Below are 21,671 nucleotides of genomic sequence, written 5' to 3'. Positions count from 1 at the left end.
TTTATTGGCAAATGCCATAATTTTATTTTCTTTATTACTAATACTCTATTGTGTACATATATCACAATTTCTTTATACATTGATGTGCCTGCATCCCTATAGTAGGATGATTTTTATTATTTTAGATATATATCGAGGTTAATAACTGGATCATATGGTGGTTCTATTCCTAGTTTTTTGAGGAAATTCTAAACTGCTTTCAAGAGTGGTTGTACTAATTTGTAGTTTTACCAACAATGTGTGAGTGTAGTCACTCCCTAAAATCCTCACTAACATTTTTTTTAATTATTTGTACTCTTTTTAAAAAATTGTATTTACTTAGAAGCATTCAGAATGTCAAGGAAACAGCTGCAACTTTTTATTTTTTTAACAAATACAGAGTGGTATTCAGTTAGTGATACAACAATTATTTCATATAAGCTGCATCAGAGACAACTGATAACTAATTTGTGCTGTGCACCAACAAGAACCTGCTTTAAATTTCCATGCCAATTTACAACCCCCACACTGTACCAGGCAAGGTTATTTTTCCTTCACTTAGCAGCTTTCTTTCCATAAGGCTGCTTACCATCTGCAGCAGTGTTAGTTCACATCTCTCCCAGTTTCTTTGAAGCATCACCAACGGATATGCCAGGATGTTCTCCTTTGATTTAGGGAGATACTCAGAACAGAACAAGAAGAAGGCCAACAGAGGCCTCTTGGGTGCATTGGGATCCTTGATCTTCCTGTTTGTTTCCCCTTTAGAAGGGATATATGTTTTCATTTCTCTTTCATAATGGGCCTTGTCTGCCTTTGTCATGTCTTCAAATTTTCCTTTCTCTTTAGCAGACATGGTCTTCCACCTCTCTGAGCACTTCTTAGAAAACTCTGAGAAGCTGACTGAAGCGTCTGGGTGCTTCTTCTTGTGCTCCCTCTAGCATGTTTGCACAAAGAATGCATATGATGACATTTTGCCTCTCAGCTTCTTAGGATCTCCTTTGATGGTTAGTTATTTTTCCTCATCAAGGCACAGAGCCGCCCAGTACCCGTCCGGTTCTCACTTGCCCAGGTGCTGTCTCTATGGAGTTCAATGTACTGCAATTGCCGTGAGAGCGGGAGCCAGCTATTATTTGTATTCTTATAATTGCCTTTCTGACTGAAGTGAGATGAAATCTCAGCTTAATTTTGATTTGCATTTTCCTGATTGCTAGAGATGTTGAACATTTTTTTCATATATTAATTGGCCATTTATACTTCTTCTTTTGAGAAGTGTCTGTTTAGATCTTTTGCACATTTATCAATTGTGTGTGTGTTAAGTTTTTTGAGTCCCTAATATATTCTGGATATTAATTACCTATCTGAGGAGTAGTTGGCCTAGATCTTCTCCCATTCTGTAAGCTCTGTCTTCACACTCTTAATTGTTTCCTTTGTGGTGCAGAAATTTTCTAATTTAATGTTCCAATATTGATTCTTGGTTTTATTTCTTGTGCCTTAAGAGTCTTGTTAAGGAAGTTGATACCTGTGCCAATATGTTGAGCCCATGTTCTCTTCTAGCAGTTGCAGAATTTCTGAACATATTCTGAGGTATTTCATTCACCTTGAATTGACTTTTGTGTAGGATGACAGATAGAGATCAAGTTTCATTCTTTACAAATAGATGTCCAGTTTCCCCAGAAACATTTGTTTAAAAGGTTGTCTTTTCTCCAACATGTGTTCTTGGCACCTTTATTGAGCATCAGGTGACTGTATTTACATGGTTTTGTCTTCTATTCTATTCCATTGATCTTTGTAATCTGTTTTGGTGCCGATACCATGCTGTTTTTGTTACTGTAGCTCTGTAGCATAATTTGGGGTTTGGTATTGTGATGCCTTCAACATTGTTCTTTTTGCTCAGGATTGTTTAGCTATTCTGGTTATCTTATTCTTGTGTTTTAAAATGTTTTTATCTAGTTCGGTGAAGAATGACATTAGTATTCTTAAAAATATTTTTAGTTGTAGATGTACACAATATCATTACTTTATTTATTTATTTTCATGTGGTGCTGAGGATTAAGTCCAGAGCCTCACATGTGTGAGGCAGGCACTCCATCATTGAGTTACAACCCCAATCTGCCATTGGTATTTTGATGGGAATTACATTGAATCTGTATAATGCTTTAGGTAGTACAGACTTTTTTGACAATATTGAATTGCCTGTTCCAGAACATCGGAATTCTTTTCATCTTCTAAGGTCTTCTTTATTTTCTTTCTTCAGTGTTCTATAATTTTCATTCTAGAGTCCTTAACTTCCATTGTTAGATCAGGCTCCAAGTATTTTATTTTTTATTATTGAAGTTATTGTAAATGGGATAGTTTTCCTAACTTGTATTTCAGCAGATTCATTATTAGAGTATGGGAAAGCAATTCATTTATTTATATTAACTTTATAACCTTATAACTTTACAATCTGTTACTTTACTAAATTTGTTAACAAGATGGAAAGTATATTCATAGATTGGAAAATGGTATTTGTAATGCATCTTACTTTCTTTGTTTGAGGCAGGTTCTCACTAGGTTGCCTATGATGGCCCTGAACTCCTGAGCTTACAGAATCCTCAACCCTCACTCTCCCCAGAGACTGGACTATAGATATATAACATACTGCTTGGTAATGAATATTTTTGAAAAAGAACTCTAACGCAGGATGTTCTTAAAACCAATAATAAAAGAAACAATAAAATGACAAAATTTTAGCCATTTTAGATATATGATCCTCAGTATCTTATAAGCATACAAAAAGCACCAATTATTACCATTGGGGAAATGAAAATAAAACTCCATTTGAGTGTTCATCTGTTTTCTTTCAACATCCTGAGTGTATTAGTGTAATCAAGAGGAACTGAGACCCCAATAAGATAGGGAAAAATAATGATGACCTTCAAGGGAAAATTTTCCAGATGCTTCAAACATGTGGAAAGAAGAAAAGAACAGTAGGAAACCATAGAGTTTGGCACTGAAGGAAAGGCAGGTTTTACTAAGAAAAAGCAATGTTGATGTTTGTTGAGCTACTAAATGTGAGGCTCTGTATTTATGACACATTTCAGAATCATTATCTAATTTACACATCAACACCCTATGTAATAGGTTTCATTGTTCCTATCTTTAATATTTTGGAGACAAGAACTAACTTTTCCTGATTTTGAAGGGCACCTCTAACATTTCTTGTTATCTAGGGTGTAGCATCTGGGAGGGCTCCTAAAGAGCAAACTTTTGCCTATGGAGAAACAGTGTCCCCAGAGCAGGTGGCTGGATGTTTCAGTGATGGTGACATAACTGATTTCAAAAGGATCTCAAGGAAATTGGAGAAAAAGATGCCAAACCAGGTACAAATTCCCCAAAGGGAATCATGAGCCCCTAAATAAACCTTCTCCCTTTCCAGTTGTTGTCATTGGGTCCTTTAGTTACTGTCGTGAAAAAGTTGACTAAAACACTGGGTAAGAAATGTCACCTCTCACATATTCAATTGCATTTTCTTTAAGGAAGCTGTCACTTTCTGTTGGCACTGGGCTAAGCATTGACATTCATTATCTCATTTGCTTCCCATAATAACCATTTTAGTTGATACTACCAATACCCACAGGAGGAATGAAGAAATTAAGCATTAAAATTATTAAGTAATCTGCCAATATCACTGAGCTAATGAATAACAGGCTAGAAATGACTGTGGTGTCAAGAATGTTGTTGCACTGCTGTGCAAAAGGAAGGTGTGACTGACCTCAAAGAGTTCCAATAAGAATTAAATGAAGACATACATGCAGGTACTCAACTGGATCCTCCCTATAAAATATTGGGGATTGGGAGAATCAATCAAATATTGCAGTGGATTCTATTCAAAGGCAAAGCTCACAACATTCTTCTCGGGTGTATTTTGCAATTACAGAGCAGAATCCAAATAAATATCTATGATCTATCTTGCTATTTACTGTGAGAACTCAGTGAATTCCCATATAGAAAGGTTGGGAGAGGTTGGGAGGTAGATAATATGAAAGGCATCTACAACACAATTTTCCCTATAATGGCTTATTTTTTTTCTACCAAAGATTTTATTTAATTATTTTGGTACTAGGGATTGAACTCAGGGGCACCCAACCACTGAGCTACACCCTCAGCCCTTTTTACTTTTTATTTAGAAACAAGGTCTCACTAAGTTTCTTAGGGCCTCACTAAGTTGCTGAAGCTGACTTTGAACTTGGAATCCTCCTGCCTCAGCCCCCCAACTCCTTCAGATTACAGGCATGCACCACTGTGCCTGGCCATCAATGACTCTTGTTCTCACTTCTCATGATATCTCTTTAATACAGTAAAGAATAGAATAATAAACACAATTTCACTTAGTAGAGAAAAATCTCCCACCTCGTGCAATAAGTCAAGCTTCGTTTCCAAAGTATCCAACTACTCTTCAGCCCAAATCACCTCATATATTACATCTGTCATTTCAAATCAATCACTTTCACATCAGGCAGGACATTAGTTCAAAAACCAGCCAGCTCTCCTGAATCTTCTATGGCATGATTACTGCTATGGGAAATTCACTGGCTTTGGTTCAGCAAAGGTAGCCCCTGTTGCCACCATTTAACCCAAGAACAAGAGAGACAGACAGGAGTGGGCAAAAATCACCAAATAGTTTAGCTTGACACCAGATGGCACTGCTTCAGCAGGGAGCTGCTCTCTTTTTTCATGCAGGGAGGGTGCTAGAGGCTGAATCTCAAAGAAAGAAAAGAGATTTAGGCAGTTTTCACAAAGAAGTGACATTTGAGTCAAGACAAAGAGGGAGTACAGAGGTACACCATATGGTTATTTGAAGGGCTAGCATTGCAGGCAGAGAGTAAAGACAAAGGGCAAAGGTACTGATGTGGAAACATGCCTGAAAAATTTCAGGAATAAACTTTCCCTCTAGTCCCTTATACCTTCCAGCACAGTGTCGTAAAAGAGACTGGATAATGCACACAGCACTGCTAACTGGTTAGTTGAAGACTGTTTTAATTATAGAAATAGGAATAGTAATTATAAAAATGAGAAAGAGAATTTGGAAAGGAAGCACTGAAATAGGTAAATTTGGTGGGAAAGTAAATTTGTAAGCCATTATGGCAAGCAATGAACTGAAAAGACCTGAAAACTAAAGTGTCTAATATTTCAAGGAAAGTCCTAATGACCTAAATGGAATATTGTGTAAAAAATAAATGGCGTTTATAAAATGCAACCATAGTGATTATTGAGAAGGTAATGAAAAGTGATCACATCAACTGTGGCATTGCTGCTTGGTAGAACTATAAACAGTACCACAGTTGTAATGTGACCTTCCAAGATTTAAAAAAAAAATTTATATATTTTTAGTTGTTGATGGACTTTTGTTTTATTTATTCATTTATATATGGTGCTGAGACTGGAACCTAATGCCTCACATATGCTAAGCAAGAGCTCTGCCCCTCAGCCACATCCCCAAACCTATTTTGTATTTTATTTAGAGACAGAGTCTCACTAAATTGCTTAGCACCTCACTTTTGCTGAGGCTGGCTTTGAACTCATAATCCTCCTGCCTCGGCCTTCTGAACCACTGGGATTACAGGTGTGCACCACTGTGCCCAACCTGGCACAGATCTTTGATTGATAGGATAACTAGTGATTTTACTCATTTTCCAAAATGTGGATCTTATTTAATTAAAAGTCTTTCTGGGGCTAGGGATATAGCTCAGATGGTAAAGTGCTTGCCTTGCATATACAATCGCCGGGGTTCAATTCCCAGCACCACACATCACACACACACACACACACACACACACACACACACACACACACACAAACATATGAAGTCTTTCTAATCTATTTGTTCTATAAATTCTCTAAATTCCTCTTTGCTTTAAAGTTTGGTGATGCTGCTCCTGTTACCTAAACTTCAAATGAGAAGACAGAGATACCTCCTGACTGGTTGTGCAGCCTCCACTGAAGTCATAGACTTATATCAATTGTTCACATTTACTGAGTTCTTACTGTGTATGATGCACTCTCAAAGCATTTTTATGTGCATTATCCCATCTAGCCCTCTTCATGGCATTCCATTTTACAGAAAGGACATTGATACTTGGAGACTGTTAAGTAGCTTTTCCAAGCTCACTCAGAGAGATTAAATGAAATAGCTGGGTTTCAAAGCCAAGTGTGTTTAAGACTGGAGCAAAATCTCTTAACCAATTCTTCCACAGTGCCCACCAACCTTTCTCTCCCAATTATTCTTATGGATGAGCACTAAGTGTATAGAATTCCACTTTTATAACACTACCCACTTACTCAAAAGCCTCAGTAATTATTTACTAACAAGTAACCTAGAAACTCATTCAGCATTTAAAAGCTTCTGTTTTCTGGATCCAAACTCTCCAACTTTCTTGATTTCCCACTATATTCCAGCCCATTCATTTTTCTTCCATCCATCCATCTCTTCAGCCATCTCTCCTCAGAAGAACTTAAATGTATTTGAGGAAATGACTACAGTATATCCAGGTGGAATTAGTGAAGTAGAAAAGAAATTCTGATATAAAGCATCAGAAGACTGGTATATTAAAAAACAATTTGAAGTACCTCTTCAGAGGGAATTTTGCATGAACTGGAAAAACCCTTACTGATTTGAATTCTTGGTGGACTTAAACTGAGTGGCTACTTATGCTAGTCCAGTAATATCAAGAAAAAGTCTTTTGAGGTCAATGAACTTCCTATGGGAGTCCAGGAGTGGTGGCAAGAGGAGGTTCACTATCCGGATCTGAGATTCTGCCATGGGCCCCCCTGTGCTATACATTATCCAGAATACATGACAACCTCTCATGGGTGTGGTTGGATCAGAACAGTTCAACTGGGCAATGGAATGGAGGCTCTGGAAAATCTGGTTATTTGTCCCAAGTCCAACCTTAATACTGCAAATTCCATTTCAAGCGCTGAGACTCAGCAGGTTTGCTACTTACAGATGTGCTCTGAGAACCAGCATCATCAGCATCTCCATAAAACTTGATAAAACTTGGACTGTCCAGCACCATATCAGACCTAAGGGATTAGGATCTTTCTCTTAACAAAATCCCCAGGTGATTCCTATGCTCATCCTCTGAGAAGCCTTGCTCTAGAGCTTATTCTGTTAGCCTAACAACCCTCTGAACATAAGAGGGCAGAGTTTCCTAATACCCCAGAGCCTTTCTCAATTTTTAAAAATTGTACAGACTTGTTGGGGTGGAGTGTTAGAATTGGATACATAGACACAGTGTGCTATGATCAGATCAGGGTATTTAACATTTCCATCAGCTTAAATATTTAAAACAGTTTTGATTAACAAGTAATAATTGGACATATGTGGGAAAGTATGATATTTCCATTCATTTATATACTATATACTAATCAAATCAGAGTTATTAATATTTTTATCTCTCATCATTACTTTTTATTTGAAACTTTTGAGCTTCTCTCTTCTAATAATTGAGAAAGAGAATTTGGAAAGGAAGCACTGAAGTAGGTAAATTTGGTAGGAAAGTAAATTTGTAAGCCATTTTGGCAAGCAATTAACAGAAAAGACCTGAAAACCAAAGTGTCTAAGATTACAAGGAAATCCCTAATGACCTCAATGGAATATTATGTAAAAAATAAATGGTGTTTACAAAATGCATCCATAGTGATTACTGAGAAGGTAATGAAAAATAATCACATCAACTCTGCCATTGCTGCTTGGTAGAAATATGAACAGTACCACAGTTGTAAAGTGACTTTCCAAGATCTTTTTTTTTTAAATTTATATATATTTTTAGTTGCTGATGGACCTTTATTTTATTTATTCATTTATATATGTTGCTGACAATGGAACCTAATGCCTCACACATGTTAGGCAAGAGCTCTGCCACTGAGCCACATCCCCAGTCCTATTTTGTATTCCATTTAGTGACAGGGTCTAAGTTGCTTAGCACCTCACTTTTGCTGAGGCTGGCTTTGAACTCATAATCCTCCTGCCTCAGCCTTCTGAGCCACTGGGATTACAGGCATGAGCCACCTTGCCTGGTCTAGCACAGATCTTTGATTGATAGGATAACTAGTGATTTTACTCATTTTCCAAAATGTGGATCTTATTTAATTAAAAGTTTTTCTGGGGCTGGGGATATATAGCTCAGTTGGTAGAGTGCTTTCCTTGCATGTACAGTTGCCTGGGTTCAATTCCCAGAGAAGACAGAGATACCTCCTGACTGGTTGTGCAGCCTTTACTGAAGTCATATTCTTATACCAATTGTGCACATTTATTGAGTTCTTACTGTGTATGATGCACATTCATAGCATTTTATGTGCATTATCCCATATAGCCCTCTTCATAGCATTCCATTTTACAGAAGGGACATTGATACTTGGAGACTGTTAAGTAGCTTTACCAAGCTCACTCAGAGAGATTAAATGAAGTAGCTGGGTTTCAAAGCCAAGTGTGTTTGAGGCTGGAGCACAATCTCTTAACCAATTCTTCCACAGTGCCCACCAACCTTTCTCTCCCAATTATTCTTATGGATGAGCACTAAGTGTATAGAATTCCACTTTTATAACACTACCCACTTACTCAAAAGCCTCAGTAATTCTTTGCTAATAAGTAACCTACAAACTCACTCAGCATTTAAAAGCTTCTGTTTTCTGGATCCAAACTCTCCATCCTTCTTGATCTCCGACTATACTCCAGCCCACTCTTTTTCTTCCATCCATCCATCTCTTCAGCCATCTCTCCTCAGAAGAACTTAAATGTATTTGAGGAAATGACTACAGTACATCCATCCTGGCAAAAGTGAAGTAGAAAGAAAGAAATTCTAACATAAACCATCAGAAGACTGGTACATTAAAAAAAGAAACTATTTTGAAGTACTTCTTCAGAAGGAATTCTGCATGAACTGGAAAAAACTCTTACTCCTTTGAATTCTTGGTGGATTTAAACTGAGTTTCTACTTATGCTAGTCCAGTAATATCAAGAAAAATTGTTTTCAAGTCAATGAACTTCCTATGGGAGTCCAGGAGTGGTAGCAAGAGGAGGTTCACTACTCAGATCTGAGATTCTGCCATGGGCTCCCCTATGATTTACATTATCCAGAATACATGACAACCTTTCATGGGTGTGGTTGGATCAGAATAGTTCAACTGGGCAATGGAATGGAGCTCTGGGAAACCTGGTCATTTGTCCCAAGTCCAACCTTAATACTGCAAATTCCACTTCAAGCACTGAGACTCAGCAGGCTTGCTACTTACAGATGTGCTCTGAGAACCAGCATCATCAGCATCTCCAGAAAACTTGATAAAACTTGGACTGTCCAGCACCATATCAGACCTAAGGGATTAGGATCTTCCTCTTAACAAAATCCCCAGGCGATTCCTACGCTCATCCTCTGAGAAGCCTTGCTCTAGGGCCTATTCTTTTAGCCTAACAACCCCCTGAACACAAGAGGACAGAGTTTCCTAATACCCCAGAGCCTTTCTCAATTTTTTAAAAATGTACAGACTTGTTGGGGTGGAGTGTTATAATTGGATACATTGACACAGTGTGCTATGATCAGATCAAGGTAGTTAACATTTCCATCAGCTTAAACATTTAAAACAATTTTGATTAGCAAGTAATAATTTGGCATATGAGGAATATTATGATATTTCAATTCATGTATATAATATAAACTAATCAAATCAGGGTTATTAATATTTACATTTTCAATCACTACTTTTTATTTGAAGTTTTTCTCTCTTCTAATTATTCAGAAAACATATAATGTGATATGATGAACCAAAGTCACCCCACTGTGACTACTACCTCAACTTTACTGTATTTTGGTACCCAATATCCAACCTCCCTCTATTCCCTCACACTTCCCAGTTTTTAGTTGTTACTATTATATTTTCCAAAGGACCTTTTAAAGAATCTACATATAGAAGAGAGCACTTTGTATTTTTCTTTCTTTGTCTGATATATTTCAGTTAACATAATGTCTTCAGTTTTATCCATTTTGCAAATGATGGTATATCTTTGCTTTTCATAGCTGAATAATAATATATTTTGTATGCATACTACATTTTTAATCCATATATCCATTAATGCATCTAGGTTGATTCTGTTTCTTCACTATTGCCATAGTCTGGCAGGGTTAAATAACTGACAGGTGACAAGCAAATTGAAGGTTGAGTCAGGAACTACTTTATCGCGAGTGAACAGGAACTGAGCGAGAACTCAAAGTAGCGAGCACCCGAGATAGCAGGAGCCACCTCTCTGCCGGACAGTAGAGGTATATATACTTAACTAATTACACACAGCATAACTCAATTAACATAAACTAGATACAGCAGTCAACCAATAAGGAATCCTCATCATCTTAATGGCTCCCTGGCATTGCTTCACAGACCACTCCTCCTGGCAAAGTGCCAGGCGCCATCTTGACTTGATTTCAGACCTCAACACACTATTGTGAATGATGCAGTCTATACATGGGCATATAGGTGTCTTTTTGATAGCCTCATATCATTTATTGTCAATATATACCCAGAAATGGGATAGCTGTATTCTACTGTAGATCTATTTTAGTTTTTGCAGAAACATCCACATTGTTCTCCATAGTGGCTATTCTAGTTTTCTACACAGCAGAGGAAAGCATCCAAAATGTGAAAAGGCAAACTAGAGAATAGAGAAAAATGTTTGTCAACTTTCAATTGACAAAGGAGTATATAAGGAACTTAATAAAAAACTGAATAATTCAATTCAAAGTGGCCTAAGGATATGAATGGACACTTGTCAGAATATATTCAGTTGGGTAACAAATTTATGAAATATGGTCAACTGCATTCACAGTCAGGTAAATACAAGTCAAAACCATGTTGAGATATCATGTCAGTTTATTTAGAATAGTTATTATATAAAAGATGATAAATAACAAATGCTGGTTAAGAAGTGGAGATGAAGGATTCTTACACACTGTTGGAGGGAATGTCAATTCATCCAGCCTTTCTCAAGTTTGGAAAGAATCTCCCTCTGGAGTTGGATTTGGCCAGTGAGTGTAAACAAAAGGCTGAACATGCTGATTGGTTGGTAGAAAGGCAGAACATTCCTCCTAGGGATAGAAGAACCTCAGTAGCACCCACTCTGAAGACAATGGCTTCTGACTGAGGCTGAGTCCACAAACCAGGCCACATTCCTGGGAGGTGTTTTGGTGATTCTGGTGATGATGTGGCTTCATGTGGACAGTGACTTGGTGCTTTCCTGGTGAGAGGGACAGAGAGATCCAGGGACATAGCACCACATAGAACAGAGGGGAAGGGCAAGGATTTGTTGTAGTTCCATCTTTGGTTGTATCTGGGGTTGTGGGAAGAAAGCTGACTCCTAGGGTTGTTAAATGTGGTGACTAACCCTCCTTTCTGCCATTGTGCTCTCTCCAGGGGCTGATGGCCAAAAGGTGGAACAGAATCCTCAGGTCTGCAGCATCCAGGAGGGTGAAAATGCTTCTCTGACCTGTTACTATAAAAATTATTCTGCAGAGTCCTTCCAATGGTACAGACAAGATACATGGGGAGGCCTCTTCTTGATACTAGTGCATAAAAATGAGCATGAAAAACAGAAAGGAAGACTGAGAGTCACCTTTGATACCACACCAAACAGACTGCCTTGCATATCACAGCCTCCCAGCCTGCAGACTCAGCCACCTACCTCTTTGATTGCCTGATATAATTTATTTTCAATATATACCTCTGTGCCCTGGCTCACAGCAGCATCCTGGCAACAGCTTCCTATATGTAAACTCGTAACTTCTTCCAGTCAACAGAGGTGATGACTGTGCTTTCCCCAAAGACTTGACTCATCTCCTGCAAAATAAAAGGGGGGGGGAGCTCATTTGAAAGGCACAAAGTGTGAGGGAAGGGCTTTGGATTGCCCAGGAGCAGGGGATCCTTCATCAGTCTCAGAACTATGATGCTGACTGAATGACTGAAAAACTTGTGAGGTTTGTAGATCTCGGCTTTCTCCTCTGAAAATAATGGGCTCAAATATGTGGTTCTCAAGTAGCTCTGAGGTTCAGAATCTAATATTTCTAAAACAAGCAACATCCTGAAGAATGCCAGAGAGCAGGGATGGAGGATATGCTTTTTTCCCCAGTAAGACATTTTTTGGTGAGTTATAATTATACATGATCATGGGATTCATTATGTCATATTCATGTATACATATAACATAATTTTATCAATCTGTTTTCCCAGTACCTCCCCTGTCCCTCTCCTTCTCCTAATCCATTAGTTCTATTCTACTGATCTGCTCTCTATTATTATTTTTTAATTAGTGCATTCTATATATTCACTATTCCTTGTGGCCAATGTGTCAGATTCATTGTGGTCTAGTCATCCATAGACACAGCATAATCTGTTAGATATTATCCCCTCATTACTTTCCCATGGCCTCACCTCTTATCCCCTTCATTTACTCCTTTGGTGTTCTTTCCTCATTTTCACAAGAACCTTCCTTTTGAATTCCATTTTCCCAATTTCTCTCTAGCTTCCACATTTGAGAGAAAACGTTTGACCCTTGTTTTCCTGAATCTGGCTTATTTCACTTAGCATGACATTCTCCAGTTCCATTTATCCACAAATAACAGAATTTCATTCTTCTTATGGCTGAGTAAAACTTCATTGTGTATATATACCCCAGTTTCTTTATCCAATCATTCATTGAAAGGCACCTAAGTTGATTCATAACTTAGCTATTATGAATTTTGTTGCTATAAACATTGGTACGCATAAGTTACTATAATATGTTGCTTTAAGATCTTCTGGATAAATACCAAAGAGTGGGAGAGCTGAATCATGTGGTGGTTCTATTCCTAATCTTTTGAGAAATGTCCACACTGATTTTGAAAATGGTTGTCCTAATTTTCATTTTTATGAACACTGTATAAGTGTACTACCCACATCCTTGTGAGCAATTTATGTTATTTTTATTTATTTATTTATTTATTTATTTATTTATTTATTTTTATTAGCTATTTATGATATTACAATGATCTTGGCAATTCATACATTTGGATCATTGGGAGATAATTTCTCATTTTTCTAATTGTACAGATTGCAGAATCACACTGGTCATAGAGTCACCTGTATACATACAGCAATCATAATGTCTATTGTATTCTGCTGCCCTTCCTATCCCCCTACTCCTCCCCTTAATGTTCTTTGTATTCTTGATGGTTGCCATTCTTACTGGAGTGAGATGAAATCTGTGTTGTTTTGATTTGTATTTTCCTGATTGCTTGGGATGTTGAAAGTTTTTTTCATTTATTCCTTGATCATTTGTATTTCTTCTTTTGAGAAATTATACTTAGAATTTTTCCCATTTATTAATTTGGTTATTAAATGATTTTTTTGGTGTTAAGGTTTTTGAGTTATTTATTTATTCTGAATTTTAAGCCCCTGTTGAAGGACTAGCTGGCAAAATTTTCCTCTGTTTTGTAGGTTCTGTCTTCATGATCTTAATTGTTTCCTTCACTGTGCAGAAGCTTTTTAATTTAATTCCATCCCACTTATTGAATTTTGGTTTTATTTCTTGAGCTTTAGGATTCTTTTTAAGGAGGTTGATGCTTATGCCAATATGTTGGAGTGTTCTCTATGCTTTCTTCTGGCAGACACAGTGTTTCTCTTAATTCATTCATCAGATTTTCTTTTAATTTATTAATCATTTTAATAAACTATTTTTGGTAGTGTTTCTCTGGATTTTCATACCTCTTCCTATCTGTTGACTCCTTTGCTGAAGGATTATGAATTTGAATCAAATGTATGATGTCTAGATCATTGTAGTGTCTTGAGCAATTAATAAAAAAAATAAAAATTAAATAAATAAATAAATTAGAACTGGAACTTGTGAAAAAAAAAGGATTGTAAATTTTATGGGGAGCCTTATTTTCATGTTTCCAGAGTTCTTGGGTTTGTGCATCTGTTAAGATGGATTTCTCTTCCTCTTTTATGAGAGTGTCTTCTGGTGTAGGTTATCTCTTTTGCAATAAGTCCTGCACTGTTGCTCTAACTTAATTTCAACACCTAGGAACAGCATAATCCAAATTTAATTGCCTATGTCACAATTTGCTACTGCAGAAATGCTAATTTAATTCAGTCTTGGAGAGCTGCTGCAACATGTGAGTTCTTCTGAGCCTGTGTCTTGAAACCTCTGTTTTTGTTGTAGGAGCAGATGTCTAAGAGTGGGACCTGAGGTCCTCCCCAGCTCTCCCTACTTTATTCCTGGTTGTTGGTTTGGGGTTTTCTTTCTTTCTTTCTTTATTTCTCTCTCTCTTTCTTTCTTTCTTTCTTTCTTTCTTTCTTTCTTTCTTTCTTTCTTTCTTTCTTTCTTTCTTTCTTTCTTTCTTTCTTTCTTTCTTTCTTCCTTTCTTTCTTTCTTCCTTTCTTTCTTTCATCTTCCCTATTCTGTGTGTTAAAGTATTTCTGAAGCTTGAGGTGGGTTGATTTGTTGTGGAACAAGTGTGCTGGCCCATGGCTGAGCTGTGGGTATAGCTCAGCAGCAAAGTCTCTACCCTGTGAACTTGTAGTTTCTCAGTCACTTCCCAGCCCCCCTCAGAAAAAAAGGAAAACAACAGCAACAACAGCAGTGAACAACATACAGCATTAAAATAAATACGCGGTGCCCGCTATGACATCTACAAAAAGAGAAAAGGCAGGGTCATTCACTAACATTCCAGTTGAAGAAAAACACACATTTTCAATCCCCATTACCTTGTTCTGCTTTTTCCACAGCACTTACTACTAACAGGCTATACAATTTATTTTTATCACATTTTTGTTTACTCTGTTTCCTCAGTAAAGTGAAAGCTCCAGGAGAGCAGAAATTTCAGTCTGATTTATTCACTAATATATCCTATCATTCATAACAGAGCCTGTTGCTTAACAGGGCCTCACAGGAACTCAATGCTGTTTATTAATCATAATAGTCTAGTTGGTGATATACAGACAGCTTATATATACTGACTCAATCTATCCTTATTTGCTGATGACATGATTCTATATTTAGAAGACTTGAAAAATGACACTAGAAAGCTTTTAAAACTCATGAATGAATTCAGCAAAGTAGTAGGATATAAAATTAACACCCTGTCATGAGTGCTGTGGAGGAACTAGGCTAGAGCCAGGTGCTTTTCAAATGCAGGTACATTGAACACACTCTTAACACACAGAGAACAGTACTATTCTCATTCCACCCAGGCAGCAAGTGCCTCAGAAGTAACAGACCACGTTCCACCTGGAAATGGACGTCTCTTGGCTGCTGAGATGTCAGATGCTTGTAGCTCTGTGAGGAACAGGAGTGACAGCTGATTTTGCAGTGACAGCAGAGTAGCATGGATGATATTGTGGCAGAGTGCTTCTGTAGTCACCTCCCTCCATGAGTTGACCAGACAGCAGCGCTGGGGGAGAGTGCTCCTGCCATGGTAGAAGGCTTCAGGGAGTCTCCAAGTGTTGGCCTCCCTGAGTGATTCTCTCCAGGGAGTTGTGCTTCTGTGAGGCACATAGGTCCCCTCCCAGCTGCATTGCCTTGCTGTCATCTTTACGGCCATCCTACCTTCTGCTACATGCAGAAGGGGCACAAGGATAAGGGGACAGGTGGGTCATCACATGTCTAAGTTAGCTGTCAGCTCCTGCTGTCTGCATGCTTGCTTCTTAGAGTGCTCCTTACATACCCATAAATGAATTGTGTCCCTATACATCACTGATGAATCAACTGAAAGAGAAATTAGGAAAACTACCCCCTTTACAATAGACTCAAAAAATAAATAAATAAAATATGTGGGAATCAATCTAACAAAAGAGGTGAAAGACCTCTACAGAACACTAAAGAAAGACATTGAAGACCATAGAAGATTGAAAGAGCTCCTATGTAATTGGATAAGCAGAAATAATATTGTCAAAATTGCCATACTACCAAAAGCACTATACAGACTTAATGCAATTCCTATTAAAATTCCAAAGATATTCTTCATAGAAATAGAAAAAGCATTTATGAAATTCATTTGGAAACATCACAGGCCCAGAATAGCCAAAGCAATCCTCTGGTAAGAAAAGTGAAGCAGGAAGCAAATTTTTATCCCTCAAACATCAGACAGAGCACTAATCTCTAGGGTATATAAAGAACTCAAAAAGCTAAACACCAAAAAACAAAACAAAACAAAAAAACAAAAAACAAAACAAAACAAAACAACAACAAAAACAAATAACCCAACCAATAACCAATAAATGGGCCAAGGACCTGAACAGATACTCTCAGAAGAGGATATACAATCCATCAACAAATATATGAAAAAGTAAGTGTTCATCATCTCTAGCAATTAGAGAAATGCAAATAAAAACTACTCTAAGATATCATCTCACTCCAGTCTGAATGGCAGCTATTAAGAATACAAACAATAATAAGTGTTGAGGAGGATTTGGGGAAAAATCACACTCATACATAGCTGGTGGGATTGCAAACTATTGCAGCCAATATGGAAAACTGGGAATGGAACCACTATTTGACCCAGCTATCTCTCTCCTTGGTCTATACCCAAAGGACTTAAAAACAGCATATTATAGGGGCACAGCCACATCAATGTTTACAGCAGCACAATTCACAATAGCTAATCTATGGAACCAACCTAGATGCCCCTCAGTAGATGAATGGATAAAAACAATGTGGCATATATACACAATGGAATTTTACTCAGCAATAAAAGAGAATAAAATCATGGCATTTGCATGTAAATAGATAACACTGGAGAAGATAATACTAAGTGAAGTAAGCCAATCCTCAAAAACCAAATGCCCCAATTTTTTCTTTGATATAAGGAGGCTGATTCATAGTGGGGTAGGGAGGGGGAGCATGGGATGAATAGAGAAACTCTAGATAGGGCAGAGGGGTGGGAGGGTAAGGGAGGTGGCAGGGGGTTAGAAATGATGGTGGAATGTGATGAACATCATAATCCAAAGTACATGTATGAAGACACAAATTGGTGGAATATACTTTATATACAACCAGAGATATGAAAATATGTTCTCTATAAGTATAATATGAATTGTAATGCATTCTGCTGTCATATATAAAAAATCAATTAATAAAATAAAAAAGGAAAAAAAAGCAGGAAGGATAACAATACTGGACTTTAAATTATGCACAGAGCTATAGTTACACAAAAGGTCATGATATTGGCACCAAAACATACACATAGACCAATGATATAGAATAGAAGACACAGAGACAAACCCACATAAATACAGTTATCTTATACTAGAGAGATGCACCATAAAAATACATTGGAGAAAAGATAGCCTCTTGAACAAATAGTGCTGGAAAGACAGGAAATTCATATGTTAACAAATTGAAATCAGACCCCCATCTCTCACCCTGCACAAAACTCAACTCAAAGTGGATATGGAACTACAAATTAGACAAGAGACCCTGAGCCTAGTGGAAGAAAAAGCAGGCCCAACTCTCCATCATGTTGGCTCAGGGACTGACTTTTTCATTAAAGCTCCTAATGCAAAAGAAGCAAAACCAAGAATCAATAAATGAGATGGTATAAAACTAAAAATCTTCACAGCAATGGAAACAATCAATAACATAAACAGAGAGCCTACAGAATGGGAGAAAATCTTTACCACCTGCACCTTGGATAGAGAATTAACCTCTAGGATATCCAAAAAACTAAACAAACTTAATGCCAAAAAAACAAAAAAAAAACACAAATGACTTAATCAATAAATGGACAAAGGAACTGAACAGGCCCTTCATAGAAGAAGAAATATGAATGTTCAACAAATATACAAAAAAATGTTCAACATCTCTAGCACTTAGAGAAATGCAAATTTATACTGAGGTTTTGTCTCACGCTAGTCAGAATGGCAATTATCAAGAATATAAGTAACAATAAATGTTGGTGAGGATGTGGGGAAAAAGGTACACTCATATATTGCTTGTGGGACTGCACATTGGTACAACCACTCTGGAAAGCAGTATGGAGATTTCTCAGAAAAATTGAAATGGAACTTCCATTTGACCCAGTTATCCCACTCCTCAGTTTATACCCAAAATTACAGCATATATAGTGGTGTGGCTACATCAATGTTTATAGTAGCTCACTTCACAATAGCTTACCTATGGAATCAATTTAGGTGTTCTTCAAGAGATAAATGGATAAAGAAACTGTAATTATACACACACACACACACACACACACACTCAGCCTTAAAGAAGAAAGAAATTACAGCATTGCCAGTAAATGGATGGAACTGGAGATTATCACACTAACTGAAATAAGCCAATCCCCTTAAAACCAAAGGATAAATGTTCTCTCTCTGATAGGAAGATGTTGACTCACAATAGGAGGAGGGAGTGGAGTTTCACTGGATTGGACAAGGTGGAGTGAGGGGACAAAGGGGACATGGGAATGGGAAAGATAGTAGAATGCATTGGACATAACTTTCCTATTTTCATATATGATTCACCACCAATGTAACTCCACATGATGTACACCCACAAAAATTCGACTTTATATTCCATGTATATATGATATGACAAAATACATTCTGCTGTCAGAAAAAGAACAAATTAAAAAAAAATTAAAAGGAACCAGCTTCTTGGCTGGTACTCTCCTCAGATCAATTACATCAGAATCCCCAGCAGCTGGGCCCTGGCATACTGTGCTCCTCAGAGGTGTATATAATGTGTGGGCAGGAGAACCCTGTAATTGGCAAATTCTTCAACCATAGTTTCTGGAGGCTCTTGGAGTTTCAGATGTGGTGCTGAGGCTCTTATTTTAAGTTGTTTTTTATTTTTAAAGCAATGTGAAACACCAGTGGGGGCTCGGCTGATCATTGGGCTACAGCCCTGGGGGGGCCTAAGAGCATTACAATAGGAGCCACAAGTGTAAAGACATAACAGTTCAATAACATTGAATGGTTTCTGATTAATGGATTTCCAAGCAAGATGATGTACAGGGTAAAAATGAGCTTGTAAAAAACCCTATTCTTTAGAATTACAAAGGACCAATTGACAGCTGACAAGTGTCTTAGAAAAGAAGACAGAGGCAGAGTTACAGTACTGACTTGAGAGAATAGGTCAACAATCTGCTGAGTTTTTAACCTTACCAACAAGGGGGTGTATCTTCTAAAACACACACACACACACACACACACACACACACACACACACACACACTATCCTGTTTCACTTCTGAGCTCACGTGCATCCTTTCACTGTGACCTGCACCTTTTCTTACACTATGAAGTTAAGATACAAGGATTGCAGAGGATGTGGGGGGAAAGGTACACTCATATATTACAATTGGACTACAAATTGGTGCAACCACTCTGGAAAGCAGTATGGAGATTCCTCAGAAAACTTGTAATGGAAACTCCCATTTGACCCAGCTATCCCACACCTTGGTTTATACCCAAAGGACTTAAAATCAGCATACTACAGTGACACAGTCACATCAATGTTTATAGTAACTCAATTCACAATAGCTAAGCCAAGGAGCCAACTTAGGTGCCCTTCAAAAGGTGAATTGATAAAGAAAATGTGGTATATATACAATTAAAAATTACTTAGCCACAAAGAAGAATAAAATTATGGCATTTTCCAGTAAATGGATGGATATGAAGACTATCATGCTAAATAAAATAAGCCAATCCCCCCAAACCCAAGGCCAAATGTTCTCTCTGACATGCAGATTCTAACACACAATAAGGGTGGAGGGAGAATAGGAAATCACAGGACTAGACAAAGGGGAATGATGGGAAGGGAGCAGGGATGGGAATAGGAAAGACAGTAGAATGAATTGAACATAACCTTCCTATGTTCATATATGAATATACCACCTGTGAAATGCTATATCATGTACAACCACAAGAATGGGATCTTAATTAGAATAAGTTATACTCCATGTGTGTATAATATGTCAAAATTCACTCTACTATCATGTATATCTAAAAAGAATAAATAAAATTCAATGAATGATCATTTTAATAGAAATGATCTAGTTTCAACTTAATCCCCATCAAAATACTAATGACATTAGAAAACTAATGAATTAGAAACAACAATCCTAAAATTAATATGGAAGCACAGAAGACCCTGAATCCTGAGTAAAAAGTGCTGGAGGCATCACAACATCTGACTTCCACATATCCCACAGAGTCATAGTAACAACAACTGTGTAGTATTGGTGTAAAAGCAGATGTAGACTAATGGAATAGATTAAAGGACCCAGAAAGAAACCCACAGTCTACAGCCAACTGGTTCTCAACAAAGGTGACAAAAATACTCACTGTGGAGAAGGCAGCCACTTCAACAAATGGTGCTGGTAAAACTGGACATCCACTTGCAGAAGAATGAGACTAGATCCCCCTCTCCTACCCTCTACAAAATCAACTCAAAATGAACCAAAGACCTTAATGTTAGATTAGAACCTTTGAAACCACTAGAGGAAAGTAGGGGAAATACTTCAAAATATAGGCACAGGCATGTATTTTCTGATAGAACTCCAATTATTCATGAACTAAACTCAAGAATTGACAAATGGGATTATGTTAAATTTAAAACCTTCTGCACAGCAAAGGAATCAACCAACAGAGTGAAGAGTGAAGAATCAACATGCAGAATAGGGGAAACATTTGACAGCTATTCACTTCACAGGGGATTAATATCCAGAATGTATTAAAAAAACCCCACAAAGTTCTCAATAACAGAAATAACAGAACAAGAAATTCAGTCCATAAATAGACAAATCATCTGATCAGATACTTCTCAAAAGCAGAAGTACAAATGGCCAGTATTGAGAGCCATCCATGGGCTGTCGTGTGAGCTATGTGCATTGGAGCAATATGAGGAGACAGGTATGGAGTTGCACGCTGATTGGGATGTGTAACTCAAGTGCACCTTTGCTCTCACTCTGCCTGTGATCCCACACAGCACCTGAGATGGGTGTGACTTGCCAAGATGTCAATCAATCTGCTGACCTCAAGACATCAAGAAGCAAGATTCCACCCTTTGAAGCCCTATCCCCTGCCTTATTTGGAGAAGAACATTCCATCGAAGCTTCTTTGAGTGTTCTCTCCCCCTATAAAATAAAGAGATCCCTGGTACTTGCTCTCTCTCTATCCAGTGCTGTCCAGTGTGGAAGCTGATCCTTCAGATCAAAGCGTGGTCCTACCCTCAACCTGAGAAACTCACGTTCATGTGTTGCGTATTTCTTCACCATTTTCTTAGTTTAATGTTGCAGTCTGCTCCTTTGAGCCCAGCTCATCTTGTCAGAGAAGGCAGCTAGAAAAAGGCCAGTAAACACAGGGAGAAATGGCTAACCTCTTCAGCCATCAGGGAAATGGAAATCAAAACTACATTGAGATTCTTCCTTATCTCAGTCAGCATGGACATTATCAAATAAAACACAACAGAACAAAATAATAACAACAAGCACCACCATGACCATCCCAAATGCTAACAAAGATGGGAGAAAAAGGAGCCTTCATATGTTGGGAAGAAATTGGTGGTGAAATGTGAACTACTACAGCCACTGTGGAGAATAGTGTGGAGATTCCTGAAAAAAACTAAAAACAGGATCCAAGGTATTGTCACATACAAAGAGACACCCGCATGCCTACCTTCACTATCC

At 37.7% G+C, this 21,671-nt stretch overlaps 1 pseudogene; it reads right to left on the bottom strand.

Moving 5' to 3' along the window:
• Positions 1 to 533: 533 nt before the first annotated feature.
• LOC144377652 (high mobility group protein B1 pseudogene) lies at positions 534 to 21,260 on the bottom strand (annotated as a pseudogene).
• Positions 21,261 to 21,671: the final 411 nt, after the last annotated feature.

This window comes from Ictidomys tridecemlineatus, chromosome 5 (assembly GCF_052094955.1).
Source record: "Ictidomys tridecemlineatus isolate mIctTri1 chromosome 5, mIctTri1.hap1, whole genome shotgun sequence".
In the NCBI taxonomy this organism is placed as follows: domain Eukaryota; kingdom Metazoa; phylum Chordata; class Mammalia; order Rodentia; family Sciuridae; genus Ictidomys; species Ictidomys tridecemlineatus.
The sequence above is the reverse complement of the archived record's forward strand: the minus strand, read 5'-3'. Positions and strand labels throughout refer to the sequence as shown.